Source organism: Stegodyphus dumicola, chromosome X2, assembly GCF_044657685.1.
Source record: "Stegodyphus dumicola isolate Sdum_Otavi_A_Nest chromosome X2, ASM4465768v1".
NCBI lineage: Eukaryota > Metazoa > Arthropoda > Arachnida > Araneae > Eresidae > Stegodyphus > Stegodyphus dumicola.
In genome coordinates this window covers 92704439-92729310 of record NC_140781.1, presented here as the reverse complement: position 1 = coordinate 92729310, position 24872 = coordinate 92704439, and the positions used below count along the sequence as shown (strand labels likewise).

At 33.1% G+C, this 24872-nt stretch overlaps 2 protein-coding genes across 2 annotated transcripts in view; one reads left to right on the top strand and one right to left on the bottom strand.

The window, feature by feature from the left end:
• The window catches only part of LOC118198933 (uncharacterized), a 111027-nt gene extending 94518 nt beyond the window's left edge, over positions 1–16509 (bottom strand). Inside the window, exon 1 of the mRNA XM_085809911.1 lies at positions 16402–16509. The gene's annotated coding sequence lies outside the window, so the exon portion shown is untranslated. The remainder of the gene's footprint in view (positions 1–16401) is intronic.
• A 2182-nt stretch (positions 16510–18691) lies between these two features.
• LOC118198103 (serine protease 33-like) overlaps positions 18692–24872 on the top strand; it is an 83963-nt gene continuing 77782 nt past the window's right edge. The window contains exon 1 of the mRNA XM_035369704.2: positions 18692–19047. The gene's annotated coding sequence lies outside the window, so the exon portion shown is untranslated. The remainder of the gene's footprint in view (positions 19048–24872) is intronic.

The window sequence follows — 24872 nt, the reverse complement described above, 5'->3', positions numbered from 1 at the left end:
AACATGCTTGAATTCATATGTTTGTCATGTAGAAAGAAAATCTGATTAAATCATAGCTTTCTGAAAAAGTGGAGCTGAAAGCATCAGAAATTAAAAAAAAAAAAAAAAAAAAAAAAAATTAGAATAAATGCATTAGTATTATACCGTATTTTATGCAGATTTTAATGCATGAAGTCAAAAGTAGAAGTCATGGCGACCAGAAACCATAAATAAAAAGTATTAAAATTAACTGAAATATAAAAAGTTAAACAAACTAGTAAGGTCTTAAGCTACAGATAATTATATAAGTAATTAATTAAATTTAAATTGTTTCTCATAAAATTAAGTGGAAGGTAACTAAATTAATGATAACAGAACATTATATGGAAGATTAAAAAAGTTAATTTATTGAACAGTCTAACGTCGTGGTCAGATAAAATTACTTCTTATACATTTAATGCTAATACATTTGAAGATCAAGTCATCTAGTAGAGGCTATTAAACTTTTTCTGAGCATGAAAAATGGAAAACTCTGACCACGCCAGGAGGAAAATAATATTAAATAGTACAGAACGATAAATGATAGATTACGAAGAATTTCTTAAATATAAAGAAAGATTAAAATAAGGCTGACAGTACATGATAACACAAAGTGCTAATGCCGAACAGAAAATACATCATGTCATGATATGTAAGCGGTTAGCATATAAGCCTACTTAAATGCACAGTACAGACACAGACGTTTGCTAAAGAAGATTTATATATAGTGCTATGAAATTAAATAATAGCAGAGTGCATACATTTCGTTAAAAAATAAGCAACTTAAATCGAACGATGTTTAGTAAAAAACTTTAATGCCTCATTTCTACCTTTAAAATAAAAAATAAATTTAAAAAAATGAAAAAAAATGCACGCATTTTTTTTCAAATGCCTTAATTTGTTTCGCTGTAACAGACTCTGTAGCAAATTAACCTAATTTTTTTATTTTCAATGATTTTTGCCCGTACTTTTTATTATTTTTTCTAGGGAAATGATGGAAAACAATTGAAATAAAATGCATTCCAGCGTAAGCTTGATAAATTCAACGGCTCAGTGGTAGATTTGAGATAAGATGGTATCCACGTATACTGAAAAATTCCTATTTGAAAAATAGAACAATGCAGAAAGTAATGATTTTAATATCCTTAAAGAGCATATTTCTAGACTATATTCCACTAACACAAATTCAAAAAGAAAACTGAAAATTTTCGGAACATTGTAATATAATTTATTCAGTTACGATCTTTGAAACAGTATTTTTAGAAAATATTTAATAACTCACAAACTTAGAGTAGTCGGTGGACATAATTTAAAATGTTAGATTACTTCAAAATTTCTTTATGGTTTCGGAGAAGAACAGAAATTTCAGAGCATTTAGTAATTGCAGGATGAAAGTAAGCAGGAAAGATTAGTATTTATTTTGAAATTAATCCTTTGCTAATTCCCGGTCAAAGAATAAGTTCCACCTAAGTAACCTAAGAATTTGGGTTTGAGAATCTATACTGAAAGATTCGACACTAGAATACTTTCTTCAGAATTGAAATTAATAAATAACAGAATTCTAGATTCAAAAGTTTAAAGAACTGAAGTCCTCTTATGCAAGTACAAGTTATGTTACTAGAATACTAATAAGCAAAATAACTTTTTAAAACAATCGCTTCAACAGAAGTCGATTGAAGACTATCATGAAGGAAAACAGCTTCGTAAAATAAGATATATTCGCAGAATATGTATCTGCTTAAGTTGATAGAATCATCTAAATCTATATAGGATTTCATAAATTAGTTTTTAAATCGCATGGGTTTCAGGCGATGTACTTAGTGACTTTCCATCAGTGGAAAATCCTGAATTTATAAAAAGAGAATGCTGCTTAAAACCAAATTTTTTTAAATTATATTAATATGTGTGAGTTAAAATTATATGTAATTTAATGTTGATTGTATTAGTTGCGTGTTGAATATTGGACAGCATATAATATAACGAAATGTGATGATAAAAATTTTAAATTCACCAGTTTTAAGGACTGATATGGAAGTTCTTCATAAATTTTAAAATCCATTAAGCAATTTATTTCTGAAGACTGCATTATGGTACACTTCAAATTACAACCAATTACTCAATTATATTAATAATTTGCTGATTTATCGAAGTGTGAAGAAGACTGTTCAACGCATAATATTTTAAATATACTAGTTTTTATCTATGGTACTGATTCGTGTAATCAGTTTAGATTTTCTCAGTTAAAAATAAAAGTGGTTGCCAGTTTAAAAAATCTTGCCTCCTGTAAGAGAAATACGACAAAAAAATCCTGAAGTATGAGCATTTAAAAAATAATATATTTAGGAGAGTTCGGTAAAGTTTTCAACATTCAAGGGAAAACTTGAGATACTGTTGAAATTTAGATTCAACTTGTAATCCTTAAAATTTAATGAGGAAGTCTTATGCTGACATTTCAAGTATAAAATCTAAGCACTGGATTTTCTTTATTCTACTAATTCTTGACGAAATAATTATTGCAATAATTATTTCGAATTTAATTAAATATAAGCATTACATATAATTTAATTAAATCTAATCATTTTTACTTCTACTTATTCATTCTAGTGTAACCATTCTTTTTATCGTAATGAAATCTAATTATCTAATCGGAGCAGAAACTTCTTTACACAAATGAAGCCTCAAATTTTAGAAATAGCTGTACAGCAAACTATGGGAAGTTGTAAGGAATAATAATATTTCTTCCTTATACATCCTCGTAGTTCCGCATGTAAGTGGTTAGTACGTCCAGCCAGCAGATAGAAGCTCCGTGGCTCGATTACCGGTGAGGGTACAGTTGAGTTTTGAAGTTGCCCGCTCTGAAAACCTAATAATTTCTGCCCGAACCACAGTGTATTGGGCGATAACTCTACACAACCTGGACTTCCTTGTATAGAGATACGTTTTCTTGTTATACAGAAATATACAAAAAAAAAAAAAAAAAAAAAAAAAAAAAGGTGAAACAAAGGAACAAATCAAAAATATGACTCCTACATTCTCAAAGAACATTATGCTTGCAAAATTCTTAACAAGAGTCGACGCCCAGAGCAAAGACTGTCAAAGACTCGAGCCTAGTCAGAAGAAACAGCATCTGATGATTACGAAATAATTTAAGGTTGATGATTCAAACATTCTTTACATTCAGTGGACTTCAGTACATTTTTGGTCATCCATGGTTAGAAATGATTAGATTAACTTTCGAAATGGTCATCTTAGAGAGGATGTGCCGATATTTATTTATGTCCTCAGAAATACTGGTAATTAACAGAGACAATTATCTCAGAAAGTTGGTCATCATGAGAGGGCTTACTGCATTGGGAAAATCTCCTGCCATTATTTAAGTATTTTCTTATTTCATACTGATAAAAAGTAGTGAAACATTTAAAAATATGTCGTAGCAAAAATTGATGTGTATTAACTACAACGTGCCGAAAAGGTTCTGTTGAAAGAAATGTGATATTATAAATAAACAAGGGACTTACCATGGTAAATCATTTGAGAAATGAGAACATTGGAAACCAAGATTTTTATATAATATTGTGTTGTATAAACGTATTTGCACCTCAGTCTTCCCTCAAAAAGAATAAGCATGTATAGTTGTTACATGCCAGCATTTTATGCAGGATATTCAGGCGGAGGGGAGAGGTATTTACAATTGTTCGGCATTACACGTAAACAAAATATTATTTTCAAATATCTGAATATAGTCGTTAAATAATAAATGTGTTATATGAAATTAACTAGTTTGTCTTATAAAGTGTTTTACCTAGGTTTGATAAAACGTTGTTGCAGTCAGTTAAATATTCCTAATTATGAGAAGAATACATTTATTTTAAAATAAACCAAAAGCTTTTGTAATAACAGGCATAAATAACAACTGTGTACTTAATGCTAACTCGAAAACAAAATTGTAGCGATGAATTAAACTTGAACACGTCTTTTTACACAAACTGAGAAATTTGGCAACTGAAGATAATTTGAAAGCCTAAACTAAATGTCACTGATTATTTATGCAATGAATGTAAAGTATACTTATATGTAAGATAAAAAATATAAAAGCAAACTTCTAAATTTAATTCACTATAACCTCTTTTATTTTCTATTTCATTTGGAAACTTCGAGGTTCGAATCCCGCGAACGGGCTGGCTGCATGGGCGTTTTCGTAGTTTTCCCCATGTGTAACGTGTATACGATCCAGTTTCCCTTAGAAAGTCCTCCACGAAAGCATTCCTTCCTTTAGGCAGATAGCCCTCGTGTGCTTTGCCACAACTGAATAATCTAATCCAATCCAATCCATTTAGGAACTTCATCTATCTGCCCTAAAAATAGCGCTTGAGTTTAAACTGCGTCATTCAAATTAATCATGCGATCTTACGTAACCCTTAATGCAGATGCCTCTTGACAAATCACCAAATTGCAAACCAAAACTTTTCTCTTCGCGTGCTTCCATCTTGCATAACTACGCACTTCAGCTTTGCTCTCTACTTTGCTAAGATGTAATTTCGCTGGCTTGCTTTCTATCTAAAAAATATCAAAAATGTAAATCTTCTGTGGAAAGGCACGACTTGGCACGTGATTGTGGCCACAAATATCAATTGAAGTGGAATTAAAATCGCCTCGACTGCCAATTTCTTTAGATATTACCAAGTTAATATTATTAGCATACTACGCAATCAAAATTCTTCTTCAATATGGATCTAAGCACGCAATGACACTGCTCCGGCTTCTCCTTGTGCTCCTGAATTTATTTCATATATATATTTAAATCAACTCTGAGTAATTTTTATCAGACTTTTCATATATTCTTTATTTTCAATGTACAAAATATCCTTGGAAAGTTGTCCTCGGAGGATAAGATACAAATAAAATACAAAGTACAAGCCTATAGTGTACAATTACAGGATGTACTTCCAATTAACTTTTTTTTTCCTACGAGAAAAATAACTAAGTTGTTCGTTTAGTCTTTAGGCCATCTTCCTGAGCCGAACAGAACTTTCCCCAAAGGGGAGTCTGAGATGACATTCGTGTAAATTAAATTGCAAAATGACTTTAAAATAACAATTTAATTCACTGCCTCAATATAAAAATTCAAGGTACATACCCGTCGGATTTATAGTTTTGAAAGCTAATGGTTGATGCTCTAAATACGAAGATGCTGTAACTCTATGTACATAAACATAAGATTATCATGGATCTGGATACTCCAAACGCTTTATGGCGTTTCTCACAACACCGACGCTTCACAAATATCCTCTTCGGACGCAAGATAATCCAAACACTTTATGGCACTGTTTATAACACAGACATAGCATAAATGTTTAGACGCAAGATGGTCTAAACACTTAATAGCACCGACATTGCACAAATATTCGGACACTGATGGTCCGGATGAGATGTTACGGCTCAATTTTAAAATTTTTACGGTCACAAATAGTCCAGCAAAGCTTCAAGATGCTGATTATCTTCGGACGCCGATTGTCCATTTCAGTACCTGGGACTGTTACCCGAATTCTTTATAGAGTAAATACAAGATTTTTCATTTGATGACAAAACTAAAAATAGCTTCCGTGGGTTTTCATCTCATCGATGCCACCTTTATAATTACAACAGGTAGAATACAAAAACAAAACCAGACATTAGATAGCAGACGTTTTGATTTTTTTAATTATTATTTTAACAGGAAACTGGGGTGTAATGAGAATTCCATTCCTCATGGAGCACCCCGAGCAGTGTTTTTTTTTATAGTTTTTATAACAATAAAGTGGTCTATCAACAACAAAGCTTCCAAAAATAATGAAGGGAGACTGTCACTCGTGAGTGTTACAGTGGAATGCATGACTAATTTTTATTATTATAAGATTCAGAAATTTTTAATAGGCCATTTATTCTGGATTTCAGAAAACTCGGAATTGGATGACATCAAATATTTTTTCTATGCTCTGGCACTTGAAGGTATGAAATACAAATTCAGTAATATATAATATATATATAAGTTTTTGCTGAATTATCTATGGAAGAGATATAAAATTTATGTGTAAAACAAATGTGTTAAGCATAAGTCTAAGTTGCTCGTAAAATAAACAGGAAAATAATTTTTCCTCTGTGTTTATTCTGAAGTTATATTTTTCAAAGTACACGAACATATTCTGAAGTAGATCTATTATTCGAATGAAAGGCATCAAATATGTGGTTAAAAATTAACTTCAGTGAACATACACATTTATCATAACCTATTGGGGAGTTATCAACTTTAACTGTTATTACCTTTCAACTAAAATCATAAGTCAACTTAAAATTCAAATACAATTTATGAAGCCATAAATAGTGGTTCATAATTTAACAGTACAACATAACTTAACCGATGACTTATCCTAGAAAATTATTTCAAAGATCAAACTGCTTGTCCTATAGCTAATATTCAGATCTTTACTAAGTTAAACATATGGTCAGTCTACACAGCCGCTGAAACTTTGAATCGTTTACTAAAAGCACACCTACTACTTTTTTATCCTTCAAAATATTTGCAGGAACTAATTCTCAGAGAAGCAGAGTTGAATGATCCAATACGTAACAGATAAGATTTAACTATTATTTTTTAAATTCTGCCGCATGCATAACTTTCTTATCAGAATGAAAATTTCTGACGTCAGCTAGAACAGAGTTTAACGCAAAATCTAATTATTTATAAAACTTAAGAAAATTTGTCACAAATCTATCTAATCGTTACGTGAAATTAAAAGAATAATAAATAAATAATGTAACACTACTCCATTTACAAGCAAAATTAAACTTCGCTTTGCATCTCTCAGTTTTATATCCCCATTTTCTCATCTTTCGTGTGGCATTTTGTCGCTCATTATGAAAAGCTAGACACAGCTATGAATTAAAAAACAGCATATTTAGATAGCATTAAAAATTTTTCTTTTCTATTTCTACCTACCTATTTATCTCTATCACTGCGTATCTATCTATGTATTTATGTATCTAAGTTTTCAATGCAACTTTCCTTAAGTCTATCCAATTTTAAGGTGATTTTCTTGAGAATTTTCTTTAAAATCTCTTTCTCCTATAAATTTAACTTCTATCTACGCTTCTTAATTGCTTTCTGCCTAAATTCACAAACAAATTAAAAAAAGGTAGATACGTATGCATAGAGAGAAACAAAGTCTCTCTCTCTGTAGTTATGTATCTTTCAAGGCCAATGGAACCTACTAAGCTGATTATGCAAGGCACAGATTGCCATAGTAATATAAGAATTCATTAAAAGTTATAATAAAGTGTTTTTACGCTGTACAATTTTACATTATTTTTATACCGTTATTAACTTACATTACTTTCTCATCGTTATAAATATACGTGCTCATTCACTGACAGCAGAATTAAAATACTTCTTAGTATCTGACCCGATCGATTAATTAGATACTGCAAGCTTTCATTTGACGTTCTAACATGAATTCTAATGGTAAATGCAGTAACATATGAATTATTGGTATGAGGAATATTTATTGGTAATTAATACATGGCAAGAACCGTTGACAGTAGAAACATAAAAATGAAAGTTAATTTCTTCAGCACTTACCAATTCCAGACATTCATTAATACACAAGCTTCTAAACGTTAAGCATACAATGCAATTTTTAGAATCCTAGTTGAATTTGAGTTGCTAAAAATTGCTGCGGATACAGATAGGAGTATGCAAATATCGTATGTTAAACCAATCACGATTGACTGTCCGAACGTATGTTAACTGTCCGAGTCATTGAAAACGCCAGCATTCTGAAGCGTTTCAGGAAGTTCATTTAAATGCTGATACGAAGTGTTTAAAATTTCGTAGGATACTTTTTATGATATATGATTTTCTATGGCTTAAAAAAGACAAATAGCAGATAATGAGCGCTGGCGTGCTGTTGGCCGCAATGAAGCAGGACAGTCAATCAAAGATGTCGCTCTTTTCTATAGCGTAGATCATTCCATTGTGAAAACAATTCCAAACAAGTCAAACAGTTGGTCGGAGACCTGTGTCCGGTCAACCAACGGTTACCAACCGTTCTGAGAATCCATATATTGCTTCAATAGTCAAACGGAATTAGGAAGCGATTTCCATAGCTGTTATATCTATGGTTTTAGCGTCACTTAATAAGTCCATTCGAGGGAGGCAAGATTAAAGTGATGTTATCAACATCTCAACTATACTGTTACAGAATGGTGCAACATCCAGCTCACGGACGAGTCTGTTTTGCCCTGGAATCAGATGATAAACGTATAAAGGCCTAGACATCAGAACAAAACACGCTGAATTAGGCTCAGAACATCATCGAACATCATGCATTCAGAGATGGCAGCATAATGATATAGACTGGAATTTCAATGGAATACCACACCCAACTGTACATCATTAAAACGGTCCTGTGATGGCTGCGCGGCATTGGGATGAAGTTCTACATATCATTGGGTTGGAATCTACATTGCAGCATTTGGTCCTGATTTCTTCCTCATGGATGATAATGTCCGGTCCCTTTGAGCAAACATCGTTAATGGGTTACTTGGAGAGTGACGGTATCTCTCATAGTGGCCATTGTATTTCCCTGACCCAATGAAAATCTTTGGGATGCCGTCGGGCTTCTTTGCGCCTTTACCTTATTCAGCCAGTCTCAGACAGTTGGAGAATGTCTTAATGGTAAAAAGGCATTGCTAGTATTTGCGATGCTGATCGTCTTACTGAATGCATTGGCAATAGTTGTAAAGGTTGTGTGAAAACCCGGCTGTCACATATCTTATTAATGTAAATTTGTTTGTTAAATTTTAGCTCTCAACATCTCTTTGTTAATTACTCAAATGACGCCATCATGGGATTTATGAAAATTAAATATTGATATCATCTTCGCACATACTGCTTGTTTTCTTTCATGGATTTGCTACTTTCATGTACAATTTAGTGTTAATCTGTGGTGATGGCGATAAGGAGCGCGCCTTGCGCTCTCCGATAAGTGTGGCAACCCTAGAGGAGAAATTTCTTACGAGTAGCGAGCAGAGCGAAACAGGCAGGCTGTCGGGGAGTATGCGCGATGTTCCTAAATAAAGTTTAATTTTTATTGTGCACTATGTCTTGTTAATATTTATATTAATGCAGTAAGAACATAATCTGTGATATGGAATTTGAGGATTGGTGGTAAAAACATAACAGGAAATTACCATAATGGTAACCCGGACTGTGTTAAATCGTATGAACAGTTCTCAAGCACTTTCGGTTTTGACTACAAGCCATCACTCAAGATCTCCAAACCAGAAGTAATGGATTACATCGGTTTTCGTCCTCCGGATCACAGATGAGTAGTAATTATAGATCATTTTATAATTCTGTTTTCTACTTATCATTTAATTTAATTTTCTTTAGTTAAATTTTTGCTTTTATTTTGGCTTAAAAACCTTGCACAATGTCTGATGTTCATGCCGTCCAAATTCCGGTTTATAACCGATCAGACCCATCTTTATGGTTTATTATGTGTGAAAGTACTTTTGCTCTTGCCACCCCCAAACCTATCACAGAATCCATTACTAAATATAATTATGTAGTTTCTCATCTTCCTCCAGATATCGCATCACTAGTACGGGATTTACTTATGAAACCAGACCCTATTGATCCATATGCAAAGCTTAAAACTGAGTTAATAAATCGTTCAGGAGAATCTTCTCAGCAAGAAATTCGCCAATTATTATCTGGAGAAGAATTAGGTTCTCGAAAACCTTCCGATTTGCTTAGAAATATGAAACGTCGAGCAGAATCTTTAAATGTTCCTGATAACTTAATGTTAGAATTATTCCTTCAACGTTTGCCTTCGACTGTTCAGTCTATTTTGGCAGCGGTTTCCAATTTAACTGTAGATAAAACTGCAGAAATTGCCGACAGAATTTTAGAAGTAAATCCAACCCCAGGGACTTGTGCCGTTTCTCGCACAGTCGATCAGTCTCTTGAGGATAAATTATTTAAACAAATAGAAAAATTAAACAAACGTATTGATCGCATTTCTCTTTCTCGTGGTCGCTCGCCAAATCGCGGAGATCGCAATAAGGAAAGAAGCAATTCCAAAAGGAGAGATTATTCTGTTTGCTGGTATCATAGACGTTTTGGGAAAAAGTGTAGAGATGACAAATGTACAAAACCTTGTTCATGGCAGGGAAACGAAACCAGCAAAGAATAGAGGCGACTTATTCTTTGCCTCAAGTTTCACGTCGCCTGTTCGTTCGTGATCGTAGAACAAACCTTTCATTCTTGGTCGATACCGGCTCTGACGTGTCCTTACTTCCAGCAAATAATTCTCAAAAACGGAATTCGTCCCAACAAACACTTTTCGCTGCTAATTCTTCTACTATTCATGTTTATGGTCAAAAAACACTTTCTTTGGATTTCAAATTAAGACGACAGTTTACATGGACTTTTCTTATAGCAAATGTTAGTACACCCATTCTTGGAGCAGATTTTCTCCATTTCTTTGAATTGGTGCCTGATCTCAGAAACAAATGTCTCAAAGATTTAAAAACGCATTTTAAAACCGTCGGTTGCGTGAAAAATGCAAGCATTTATTCAGTAAAAACTGTATTTAGTGATACACCATATCACAAAATTTTAAAAGAATTTCCTTCAGTTACTAGATTACCAGATCCTAACCAACCTGTTAAACATAACACCGTTCATTATATCATAACTAAAGGTCCACCTGTGGTTGCAAAACCTCGTCGGTTAGCTCCAGATCGCTTAAAAATAGCAAAACAAGAATTTCAAACTATGATGCAATTGGGGCATTTGAGACCTTCGAGCAGCAATTATGCATCCCCACTTCACATGGTTCCAAAAAAGGGAAGTCTGGAATGGAGACCTGTAGGAGATTATCGAGCATTGAACGCTCAAACAATAAAAGACAAATACCCTATTCCATGTTTAGCCGATTTTACTGCTGCATTGCACGGTACTAAAATTTTTAGTCATGTCGACCTGATTAAGGCATACCATCAAATACCAATTAACCCAGCCGACATCCACAAAACCGCTATATGCACACCATTCGGTTTATTCGAAAGTATCCGTATGCAATTCGGCTTATGCAATGCATCTGCGACTTTTCAACGTTTTATAGATGAAGTCACGCGGGATTTAGAAGGCGTTTACGCTTTTGTCGATGACTTGCTCATAGCCTCTAAAGATTCTGAGGAACATTGCAGGCATTTGAAAGCTTTATTTTCCAAACTTCAGGAATATGGACTTTGCATAAATGTTTCAAAATGCACCTTTGGTCAAACATCTATTGATTTCTTAGGTTTTCACCTTAGTGAAAACGGAATTGAACCTCTTCCTGACAAAGTCAAATGTATTTTAGATTTTCCTCAACCTACCACTCTCACTCAGCTTCGCCGATTTTTAGGCATGTTTAACTTTTATAGATGTTTCATACCTAAAGCAGCACATATTCTTTCTCCTTTAATAAAATTGTTAGAAGGCTATATTAATAAAAAGAAATCTCGTTCTCGTGTTCAGGATTCATCCCCACAATTAAATTGGAACGAGAATGCTGAACAAGCCTTTATTGCTGCCAAAAATGCCATTGCTCAGGCTACCCTTTTGAGACACCCTATTCCCGGAGCCCAGCTAAGCATCTGGGTAGATGCCTCAGACGTCGCAATCGGCGGCACACTTATGCAGTTGTCTCAACAAACATGGGAACTTATAGCATTTTTCTCTATGAAACTCAGTAAAAGTCAACAGAAATGGTCCGCGTACGATAGGGAATTATTTTCTATTTATTCTGCAATTAAGAAATTCCGACACATGTTAGAGGGCAGAAATTTTATAATTTATACGGATCAAAAACCGTTAATATACGCTTTTAAACAGAACCCTCATAAATGTTCACCTCGACAATTGCGCCATTTAGATTTTATTTCTCAGTACTCTACTGATATTAGGCATGTGCAAGGTTCAAAAAACGTCGTTGCTGACGCTCTTTCAAGAATCGAAATTGATTCCATAACAAAATCTCCATTTTTGGATTTTAAAAAATTTTCGGAAGCTCAACGGCATGATCCGGAGGTACAAGACCTTCTCAAAAACAACACATCATCTTTGAAACTGGAATTTAAACCGTGCCAATATTCTGATGGTAATATTCTTTGTGACATATCAACAGACATTCCTCGTCCATTTGTTCCGAATTCCTTTCGCAGACTCATCTTTAATCATCTGCATAATCTGTCACATCCAGGAATTGCAGCTACTACGAAGCTTATTTGTTCTCGTTATGTATGGCCTGATATGAAACGTCATATCAAAAATTGGGTGAAATCCTGTGAATCTTGCCAAAAATCGAAAATTACTAGGCATACTAAAGCACCACTGGGCACATTCTCTCTTCCTGATGCACGTTTTTCAGAAATCCATATGGATATCGTCGGACCGTTACTTCCATCAGAAGGCAATGTGTACCTTTTGACTCTAATAGATAGATTCTCCAGATGGCCTGAAGCCATTCCCATCCCGGATATGAAAACGGAAACCATTTGCAGAGCCATCTTCAACTGTTGGATATCTCGTTTTGGCTGCCCATCGATCATAACAACAGACCAAGGTTCTCAAATGAGATCCGCACTTTTTGCAGAATTTACGCGCATTTTAGGTACGAACAGAATCACAACAACAGCCTATCATCCAATGTCCAACGGCATTGTTGAATGATTTCATCGACATTTAAAATCTTCTCTCAAGGCTCACGAGACCAATAACTGGACTGAAACATTACCAGTTGTTATGCTTGGTATTCGGACAGCCGTAAAGGAGAATCTACAGTCATCTTGTGCTGAACTGGTGTACGGCACAACTCTCAAGCTGCCTAGTGATATGATAACGTCATCTAAGATATCTCCGTATGACACACAATTTATCACGAATCTTCGGCATAGAATGCAACAGTTGAATCCAATAGCAACATCTGCACATTGCCAAGAAAAATGTTACGTAAGTGCTACCTTAAAGTCGTGTACGCATGTATACTTACGTGTCGATCGAGTAAAGCCATCTCTGTGCCAACCATATACAGGTCCGCATAAAGTCCTTTCTAGAACAGACAAAACTTTCACAATTGATGTTAACGGTCTGAAATCTACTGTGTCTATAGACCGTGTGAAACCAGCCTATTTGCTTTCGGACTCTAATTTGCCTGAACTGAAAACAAATAAAGACTTAAAGACAGTTCAGCAGAATAAATCTGCAAACGAACTCTCTAAGACACAAACTGTCACCAGATCGGGAAGACATGTTCACTTCCCTAAGAAACTTGCTTCTTACGTAACAATTTAAAACATTTCTTTTAAAATTCATATCTTAACATATTTCTTGTTATTTCATGTTTATTATATGTGTCAATACCTTGTTATATATTGAATTGCATTTTGATCTTTTATAATTTTATATTCTAATTTTGTAATCATGTAAAAAGTACCCGACAGTACGGATCCTCTAAGATAATTTCATAACCTATGTCGTTCCTTTGAATAGTCATTAAAGGAACTGGGGGGAAACTCTGTGGTGATGGCGATAAGGAGCGCGCCTTGCGCCCTCCGATAAGTGTGGCAACCCTAGAGGAGAAATTTCTTACGAGTAGCGAGCAGAGCGAAACAGGCAGGCTGTCGGGGAGTATGCGCGATGTTCCTAAATAAAGTTTAATTTTTATTGTGCACTATGTCTTGTTAATATTTATATTAATGCAGTAAGAACATAATCTGTGATATGAAATTTGAGGATTGGTGGTAAAAACATAACAGGAAATTACCATAAATCAAAGCTTTACTATGTAAGCTTTACCATTTTTGTTGATTCGAAACGTCGCATGCTTAACTTTTGATAGCCAGTGCACTAAATGTCACTTAACATGTTAGTCAAGTCGAACAAATAATGATTATCGTTATTATTTTTTTCTTTTTTAATCCATTGAAATAGTTCCATTTCAATAGCACTATTTGGGATCTTTGTCAATAACATAACTCTGCACTTCAGAGTCTTTTTTCTTTCCTGTGGTTTCTTTAAATATATTTTCTAGTTTTCATACGGCTAAATTCATGTATGAGATTTGCTTCCTTTTCAGTATCACTCACCAGTTTTGGCAGAACTATGGCCCATAAGAAGCTAAAGCAATATTTAAAGGTTAGTGTTTATGGAATTTTCTTATACTAAAAACATTTCTATGTAGAAGTTACAATGATTGTTTAACATAAATGGAATTACAAATGAAATAATTTTATGCTATTTTAAAAGAGTGCTTTTATTTTGCTTTTTCTCTTTTATAGACACCAACTGAATGAAATATTTCTAATGTTCTCAGATTTTCAGAAAATTATTCATTTAGGAATCCAAGGAAATGCAAATGGACTATAATCCAAGCAGGATCGTAAAAACTTTAAATACCTCATTTCTCTAAAAGTTGCTGTTCATATTTTAAGATGCAATTCATGTTCTTTTCTTCAGGTATACTGCGTTCAAATTATTAGAGATTAATGTTTATGAAAGTTGCCTAATTTGGTCTCCTATAAAATTTCTTTATTTTATCTTAGCACGGTTTATGCCTGGAAATTCCTCTTTTAAAAAAGCTAAACTATCTCACTTTTTATAGATATCTATATCAGTTTTATTGAGATCTAGTTTCATATAAAGCGAAGATAAGTATTTTCTTTTCTATTAAAACTTCTCAGTAGAGACTTTTATCCTCGGATATAGTACTTTATGTACAAAGTCTCCTTTTCTCTAGGACGTCAACGACTGTACCTTTCTCTGTTCTTCTACATGGGCAAAGCCTACTTACCTATCAGAAATATTACAGCCTTTAGCTCAGCGCAAAATTCCGCTGATGATCGTGAAGTATATTGTGAAGTTATAAGAAATCATCGCATTCTCCAGAACGTTCAGCTAGAAAACAAAAGATTCGTGGTTCGAATCCCGGCGACAGCGTAATTGATTTCTCAAATTCCTGTTTCTAAAAACATAATGGACTTTTCACTAGTATATGGATTAAAATGTGGTGAACAAAAATTCGCCATCTTCTAAATTTGATCGATTGTCCGTTCCTGAATCCACTTGGACGATTATTTTACTTCCCTTTGGAATTGCAGACAGAATAAAAGACTGCTTTTACCAAAACGGATTGTAAAATGGATTCAAAAGGGATCGTGACGTCTGTACGTACTGACGTATGTATGTAAGTATCTCGCATAACTCAAAAGCGATTTAGGGTAGAAAGCTGAAATTTTGTATGGGGCTGCTATAACATCTATTTATGCACCTCCTTTTTTTTTTTTGTATTCGACAAACCTAAACGTATATATATCCATCCCTTTACCCGAATTAAACGTTCTTACCTGGCCTTTATTTTCACAATCGTTGGTTGTAGTCATGTACTTCCAATTTCGGTAATGTTTTGGCACATTAATAGCTATTGTTGTGTTATATAATATGTTAAATTAAAAAATAATAATTTTCGATGAATAACGAAATCTAACTTTTAATGCAGTCTCCCGGTTCTTGTAATTTTATGCTCGTTACGGGGGAAAAAACTGAAGACGTTTGATTCCCGTACGACAAAAATTGGCTGAGATATTTTATTTCAAAATTTGCAAGTTTTTTATGTCATTTTGAACGTGTCTTGAGAAATCGGTTAGGTAAGTTAGAATAATTCGAAGAAATAAGTTTAAATGCAGTGTAGCAAAAAATGTACATAATTTAATAGGCCATATCAGGAAGTCATGTGGTGTCCATATCAGATATTTTTAGTTTAGAGCTTATAAATTTAATTATAATAAAGGTTCTTCAAGTGACATATGACAGGGAATTTTTCTTCAATAAGAATGCTTTTTCTTTTCAAAAACGCATCTTATCGCAAAAACGAATTATTTCTTAAAATTGCTGTGCAATACAGAATTTTTAAGCCCAGTTGCGGATTAAATAACAATTCTAAGAAGTAGCTATTAATTTGTCAGGGAGGATTTTGCAGCAGAAAAGTGTCATTTGTTCAACACACAAGTTAGTCAAGTGTTAACCTGTTACAAATTAGGGGCTTTAAATATTACAGAATTTAGACAGGTGGGATATCTTAGCGAAGACAAAGTGAAAGGAATCCATAATGGATTATACATCAATATTTCCATAAAAAACCCATTCCCTGTCTACGTGCTACGATTGTAGTCTCAATACAGTCGACAGTGACTCTGCCAAATTCAACACCGAAGCCGTAACTTTGAAATATTCAAAAAAATTATTTAGGTTAAGATTAGACTAATCGATTAGGGCAAAACAATTCAAAAGTTACCTACTTAAGGAAAGGATACCTTCGTAGAGGATTTTCTAAAAAAAAAACCGGCTCGTATCTTCGTTACACACGGGAAATCCACAATCGAAAAACGCCATGCAGCCAACCCATTTGCCGGGATGAGTATAAACGCACTGTGCATTACTAGGACAACCACTTAAAAACTGACCGGTGACAGCCTGGGTAAACATCAAAATATTAACTCCGCCTACACTGATGATGTCGTATTCCTGGAAGTTTGCATTCTTCTGTTTATATGTTATGATGTTTATCGTCAGAATGTACTACAAACTAACTGGCTAAAAATGCTTTAGTTGCCATATAATAGGATGCAGAACAAACCGATTTGTTAAAAATATATCAGTTTATCCACAGAAATTCAAAACGATCAAACTAATTCTGGTAATGCTTGAATTTAAGAAAACTTCAGGCCTCATGACAGCAGCACTGAGGGCGAAGTTAATGGTGATACTTATATGAACTGCCATTGGATGAAATCAAGCGATTGTCCGGACAATGTAAAAATTGCTTGTATGCTATTGGGATTCGAACTAGGGCCGAACTAACAGTGTTTAGCGACTTTATCGCTCGGTCGCTGATAAGCCCGCAGGTTCATTTAAGCTATGAACATTTCTTAAGAAACAAAATTCACATTTCAGTTTCGCAGCTCATTACTGATACACAGTGGAAAAGCTGACGCCATAAGACTTCTTTTTCATCATATCGGTAGAATTTATATTTCGCTACAGAAATTTATTATGATAAATCATTGTCCACAGGACAGGATCGAAAGCAAATATTTTGAGCCAAAAGATAAGACTTAAATTTTTTTATGTTACATCGTTCTATAACATGATCTTTACAACACAAATATTGTTACTAATACTGTAATATATTGATTCAAATATAAAAATTTCGCTCACGCATATTTTTAAAACAATACAGATATTAAGAACAAATTAGTGTTTTAAAAATTCTTGTTTAATGCAAGACCAAGTGGTGAATTAGATAAAGATGAAAATTTTATATCATACTGGACATAATTATAACAGCAAAAATCAATTTGACCAGTACACATTTGCCAAACGAAAAATACGAGTATTCCGAAAATTTATTTCCTGCAATTAAATTATACTAATATCGTTAAACCAACATTTGAGGCTTTAACATTTAATTTCAATATATTTTTATTTTCGTAAGATTTATGCTAATTAAACATTAATTATATTTTGCATCAGAAACGAAACTAAACAATGGTGTTACCAAGGTACAAATTTACATAAAGAAATATTCATATTTAAGGGAGTAAACTTATTTATATTTTAATTAAAATCTCAAAAATTAAAAAATTCCCAAGAAGTATTAAAATTTAGTTATATTACTAAATCAGTTTTCCTCAGTTTCACAATAGTTTGTCATACTTTGTTAAGTATGGATAATAGTCAGCTCTCATTTTAACTATGAATGTTAATATAAAAATATTTACGCTTAATAATGTACTAGAAGAAATTAGTTAATTAAAAATTATTCTCAAAAGGAAACAATACGTGCGTTAACTAAATATTCTTGAATTTACTAAAAAAAATTAGAACTGGTGTACTATATGTAAAAAGGAAATATGAATTTCTGAGGTCTTGAACATTTCTTCTTAGGCCGCAGGAACGAAAAATATGTTACTAACTTCATCTGATGTATCATTTTTAAGATTTTTGAACTATATTTAAATATGTAGACATGGAATATTGTCTTATAACACGCTAATAAACTCTTTGGTTTAATCGGAAGTTCTAAAATTAATTTCAGTACTAATTCCTTTTTTAAAAGGGAATGTAATTTTTTTTGCGTAGGAACGTCCATTAATCTCAGTGCCGGTTCTGTTGTCTGTGTAGACTGAATTCGAATTATATTTTGCATATTCTGCGCTTTTTATAGATATTTCTAAAGAAAGTAAACCTTTTTATCGATATATTTGAATTCAAGGCAGTATGAAAATCGTGTGAAGTAATAATACAATTAAAATCTTCTATTTCATTTAACAAATGTGACATAAAATACCTTAGTAAAATAGTTATACACAATGCATTCTTAGTTAGTGCTTTTTTTCTTCCTTAACACTTCATTTTTTTCTAAACCATTAGTTTTCTCAACAGCAGAAACACGTGCGTTCACTCAACCATTTAAAGAAGCCCAAATTCGCCAAATAAAGCGATAAACCTTATTTTCTGACACTCCAAAAACGTTTGCCTCCGCTGATCCCGCTTTTTCTACAACCTTGCCACTCGCACAAATACATTCAAACAGTTCTTTGACAGCACGAGACCAGAACGGTCCGCATACACTCCACCCTGACTTCGACCGCGTGCGGTGAGCGAGAGTCCAGGATACCTGATTTTAAGATTTGAATTCCCATTTATGAAACAGGTTATATGCATGATATACGAGAGCTTTTAATTATTTAATTATAAATAAAGCCGGCACGTAATTAAATTAAGCAAATCTTCAGTTTTGAGAACCTAGGAAACAGATTCTGATATTGGATTTTCTTTATTGCAAAATCATTATTATTTCAATCTTCTGTGGATATTATCAGAGAAATTATGCTAGAAGCAGTTTAAGCACTTTCTGAATCCGTCAGTCATTGTTATCCCAAGTAAGTAATTTTTAAGATCTAGTAATTTTTAAGATCGTATCTTTTTAGTCAAACTTTTTTACTATTTTTTATACCCGAGCAAACTTTTGGCTAGAAAACTCTGAATTTTGTCAAATGATCGAGAAAATTAAGACATATATATATGAACTTTTTTTTTTTTTTTTTGTCAGTTTTGTAGAATTATAGCTTAGTTTGGGATAAATTTTAGGATACCTTCCGGAAGACTTATTCATAAGAATTTTATCTGGTCATGCTCAATATTTTGATTGTGAGATCATTGAAATGTTTTTTAAATATGTTATTGGACGAAACGCAATTAACTAAGACGAAAAATATAATTTACAGTATGAGTTTTGTATGTTGTTCCAAGTGTGAGTTACGTGTAATTTAATATAAACATTAAAACACTTTCAGCTTTTGTAACACTGTCTCTAAAATATGTATAAGAATAAATAAAGTTACATATTTACTGTCGTAAAACATATGTTCGATAACAGAAAAAAATGTTCATGATAAATACTCCAAGCTTCTCATTTGTAATCTTTTAAATTTCTTTTTTATTGTTTGTGAGCTTAGGAAGATGATTCTTCATACAATACATATTTTCTTGGTCTCGTTAAAATTTTCTTTAGCCGTTAATGTCAGCAAATGTTAAACCCCTTAATTCCTGTCAGCAATAGTGTTAGAGCTGTTAGTATCAGCACTAATAATTTTAACTTCGAAGAGCTGAGATTCTGTATACCTGGTTTCAAAAAGCTGATTTAATTCTGTAAACAGTGGCGGATTTAACAGTGCAACAGCAGCGGATCGCCCAGTTTTGACAAGATTCTTGTAAAAAGAAACCAAGGGTTTGTTATCGCTCTTACCCTGTTACCAGGCTGTTTCAAGAAGCATTATAGCCTGATAATTATTATACTGATCTTAGCCTGATAATTATTATACTAATCTGGTATTATGCCTGGTAATTATTATGCTGATTCCTTGCGACGGTTGAATGACTAATCACTATTTATTTATTTTATTGCTCATTAGAAAAACAGTTTAAGAAAGTTGTCATAAGCAATAAGCATGTAGTAAATTCACAGACGGCAGAATGATATTATGTACGTGTGTTTATAATTTACTTCTAAAAATAAAAGAATGCCTTATTTAGCTTAAAAAATCACTGCTTCAAATATACAGAATATTAATAAATGGTGTTTTTAATTAATTAAAAAAATTAGTGAAACATATTCACACATTCCGTTAAAAATATATAGATGCTTCGTTCAACATTAAAGATTACATTCCGATGAACCACAAACTTCAGCCTTCAGATAAGGGAGGAACACATCCATCTGTTTAAACGACATTTTTCTTCTTGGTTTAACCCGAACCTTGCACTGGATTTAATATTTTAAAATGGGAGAAGCATCGAAACGATTCAGGGTGAAATCATCTTAACCTTGCTGTGAAAAGTGAAAACAGCACCCTACCCTTCAGTTTTAGCTCTCGCCCATCTTTCAGTTCCCGCCTATTAGAAGGTCAAAATCACAATTTGCGAGTTGAAGGGAGGAATGTCAGAATTTAAAACAGTGTTGAATACATGATGTAAATAAAAGGTCAAATTAAAATTATTAGTATGAAACTTGCTTGCATTGCGTATCAGAACTCCGGAAAAAATTCCTTGAACAGCATTACGAGTATTGCTGTTACAGCAATTTCCTTAGCCTTTAAGTTTGTAGAGACCAAGCTTTTTGGTGCAAGAAACAATAAAAATTAGCAATACCCCAGTTGCGATTCGAGTCGCAGATCTTCGAATTGCTAGCTGAATACATTAATCACATACACTATGAAAACACGCTCTAGGAAATGCGATAAGTACATACATTCTCTCCCACTTGAATGGCAAATAGGAATAGGCAAAACTTCTAGCCGAGTAAGTCCAGGTGGTGACGAGTTATCACTAACCATAGTGCATTTTTGTGGCGATTGTTAAACTTTTCAGTGTGAGAAATGATAAAAATCACCTGTTCGAAGGATTCGAAGCACGGACTTTGCAACTGCTGCTCATTTTAGAAATGTTTAGGTGCGCTCTGTTCAGAGCTGAAATCGAGAATTTTCTGCTAAAATTCCGTGATATAATTGTATAGCTTTAGAAAGATAGAATCTTCTTCTTTGCACTGCTTAATTCTCTAGGTACAAACCTTTCCCTCTCCAACGCCCACATCTCCTTTTTTTCCCAAAATTACAGATTCTTAAGTTTAAGCGATAGTAACATACGTTTACGGAGAAAATTTTATTGTTATTTTTGTTGATGCGAAACAGTTCCTAACCGAAAAAAAAAAATTAACCTAATTTTCAACTTAAATTTCTTGTTAATATCTTGAACTGTGATTGAAAGTTTTAAGAAATTAAAAACGTAACTAAGAAATGAAATTGCGTGTATTAACATTTCAGTAACGTAGCTTAGTTTGATATTTCTATTAAACTTCATTTCATATCGAAATTTTAAGGAACTGAAATATTATTTATAAACATGCAAACAGCTAGACTTGATAGTTAGGTTCTGTTTCGTATATTATTTATGCGCAAGTAAAGTCTGGAAAGTTTAGCCATACATGATATTATATATTATCCCTCTTTTATCACCTAACTTTCCTTCCATATCATTGCTGTCCATTTATTTAATTATTTTATCAAAGTCTGAATCATTTGATTCTGGATGTATTAATTTAAATTGGTGTTTGTCTGGTCTGTTTCTTATCCTACTATAATTTTACAGACTACTAATATTTTGCTTAGTGTAACTCCTTTTACTTAGCTTTTACATTTAATCGACGTTACATTTGATGTAAAGGGCATTACTTTGTCGTTTCAATATAAAAAGTTCAGACCTCAATCCAACAGTGCAGTAGGTATTTTATTTTTTTCTGGTCAAATAAGAGTTTTAGGTGCTTAAATATTGTAAGTATGTAATTTTACATGCATATATTATACTTGTATACAGGGCGGTCATAAAAAACTTCTCCGATATATGAATCCTCAGCGGCCTATCTGCTCAAACAAAAGAAATGAAATTTCACTTATTGTTATTTAAAAGTATGCGCTCGGGATTATGGTAATTCAAAACAATAAAGATCTCACGATTACGGTTGCAGTGAAAAAGCTTGAAATTTCCGACTGGAAATACCCATATTTTACTGCTCAACTTGATCAGCGCAATGAAAAACTATAAATGGCGTTGGAACGATACACGTATGACGAAAATTGCCGGCGTAAAGCATTTGTAAAGAAGAGCATTGTAAAGAACCAGCAACAACACGAGAGAAGAGAGTTAAAAACTTTCTTTGTAATTTACAAGTTCTCAATGTACAAACTTTTGCAAACGATACGCACTGCACGCGGGAGATTGTTGATTACAATGACGAACGTAACATAGCACGAGGAATCTGCATAATTTTACGCTTTATGACAAATTTGACAAATCTTGTGGATTTGATGAGCACACCTTACATTTTAGATAACTCCAGAACCATAAATCCATCGGAGTAAGGTCGAGGGATCGCGGTCGCCACGAAACTGTAAAGTTACGGGAGATGACTCTAACTTGAAACGTTGTACACATGGAAAACTTTTAATGCCTCTAAAACATTTTTTTTGCTTATCTTCTATTGTATTGTTATTGGTCCTTTACAATCTTCTGTTTGAAAATGATTTAAAGGGGCAATTTTCGCCATACGTGTATCGTGCCGATGATATTTATGGTTTTTCGATGCGCTAATCAGTTTACGCAGGAAAAAATATGGGTGATACCATTCGAAACTTTCAAAATTTTGTTCACTGTGGCCGTAACCGTGAGAACTTTATTGTTTTAAATAATCACAATCTCAAGCGCATACCTTCAACTAACAATATCTAAAATGTAATTGTGATAAGATGATAGAATAGAAATTCGATCGTGTATATTTTAAGTCAGATCATGTACCACCCAAACGTAGAGTTTCTTTTTGCAGCCAACTTTCTCCAAATGGTTTAGCAATGTTTAATGGTGAACAGTTTTGTGCTTGACTATTTACATTCCATTTCATGACTTCTTACATTCCGGTATTGCTCGATTTGACCAGAATATCTCCCACTTTTCCTGTGATTGGTCCCTCATTAGAAAAAACATCTTGAGCAATGGAGTTTCCAGAATGAAAGCGACAGAACCGCCTTTCGTCTGTTGCTTTACATAACATGTCTTGCACGTAAAGGGGGAAAATTTCTTTACGGTCCTTCTCGGCATTCGTATCTTCATCGAATTGAAATTGTAAAATGCAGTGCAGTTTTCCGGAAAGCTCATTTATCTTCACGGCGCATTACCCTTCCTCTAACTGCTAAAAAATTCTAGCACTTTTTATACATCTTATTAGCTTCAAATGCCAAGTTCAAATGACTTTCGGCCTGACGCGCTGCGGCTTGTATATCCTAAGATTTGGAACACTAACGCTATATCGTAAACAAAAGGCTCAATGAATGATTAAAATATTAATTGCAAACATTAAAAATTTGATGGGATCAATAAAGGACTCGACTGTGAGAAGAAATGTAGAATTAGAAAAGGGTAAAAATCTATAAAATATACTTCTATATAATACGGACCAAAAACTAAGTAAAGAAAAATTAACCAAAGTAATTTAAAAATACGACAAAAAAAGGTTACAAAAAGGCTAGTTGTACGCTTAATTTACTTCACTGTGAAGCAGAAATAAGACTTGCAATTAGAGATCAATAACCCGGTTTCTGTTGCAAATTTATGATAAATTCGTAAAATTTGGGAAAATATTATAGTTCAATAAAATTATTGTTTGAAAATTTTCAGAAATAACTGTTTCAACCGAATAAGAAAACAGTGTAAGAATAACAGTATTTAATTCATTTTATAGCTGTTTTATCACTTTGGTGATGTGTTTCATTCTATGCTATTTCCTGAAATGATTTCAGGTCCATGTAAATCATACGACCTTATTTAATTACCTCATTAATTATTTGTAGCTTAAAAATTAATAATCATTGTTTCTGAATTAGTATTCTAAATTCAAATAAATATAATCATACTTTGCACTGAAAACCAGATCGTAGGTGCATATGCAGATTCTATTAAAACATTAATTAGTTATGCAATTATCTCTTTTTGGGGGGTTATAATTTATATGGTCATCTTTTTTTATCATTTTTATTTATTTATTTTAAATAATTTTTGTTATTATGCTTACGCGGGGCTACGTTTTTCCTGTTTTCTTAATCTTTACGCCTCAGATGCATATTTCACCTGTTGGTAATAGTACACTTCGAAATTTAATCCTTCATCGATCACTGTATTTTAATATTTGCGTTAATCTTTAAACATATGATTTATCCCCCATGTTAGACTACAGCATTTAGCGCAATCAAAAATAAAGTTTTTTCTTTTCATTTGATAATTTATGTGCAGTAAACCCTTGACGAATGCAGGGGTTACGTCACTAACAGCCTGCGTATACGCCAAAACTGCGTTCAAAAAATTTAACTTTCCATGAAAAAAATGCGATATGTATATGTAAGATTAAGAAAGTATGCATAACTCATACAAACTTAAATATTACTGCAATTAAAAGAGAAAAATAAAATAAATGTTAGTTAAAATGATTTCTATTATTCCTTAATTAAATATGTAAATTATATAACTATTTTTTTCATACTTGTCATAAAGTATCCTCTTCTTTCATCATTTGGGTCAATCTTCCTTACAAAATCAGAGAGATACTGTGCCTTTTTTAACAATTCGTTTAACTTCTTGTGCGTCAAAAGCTCTTTATCTTCGC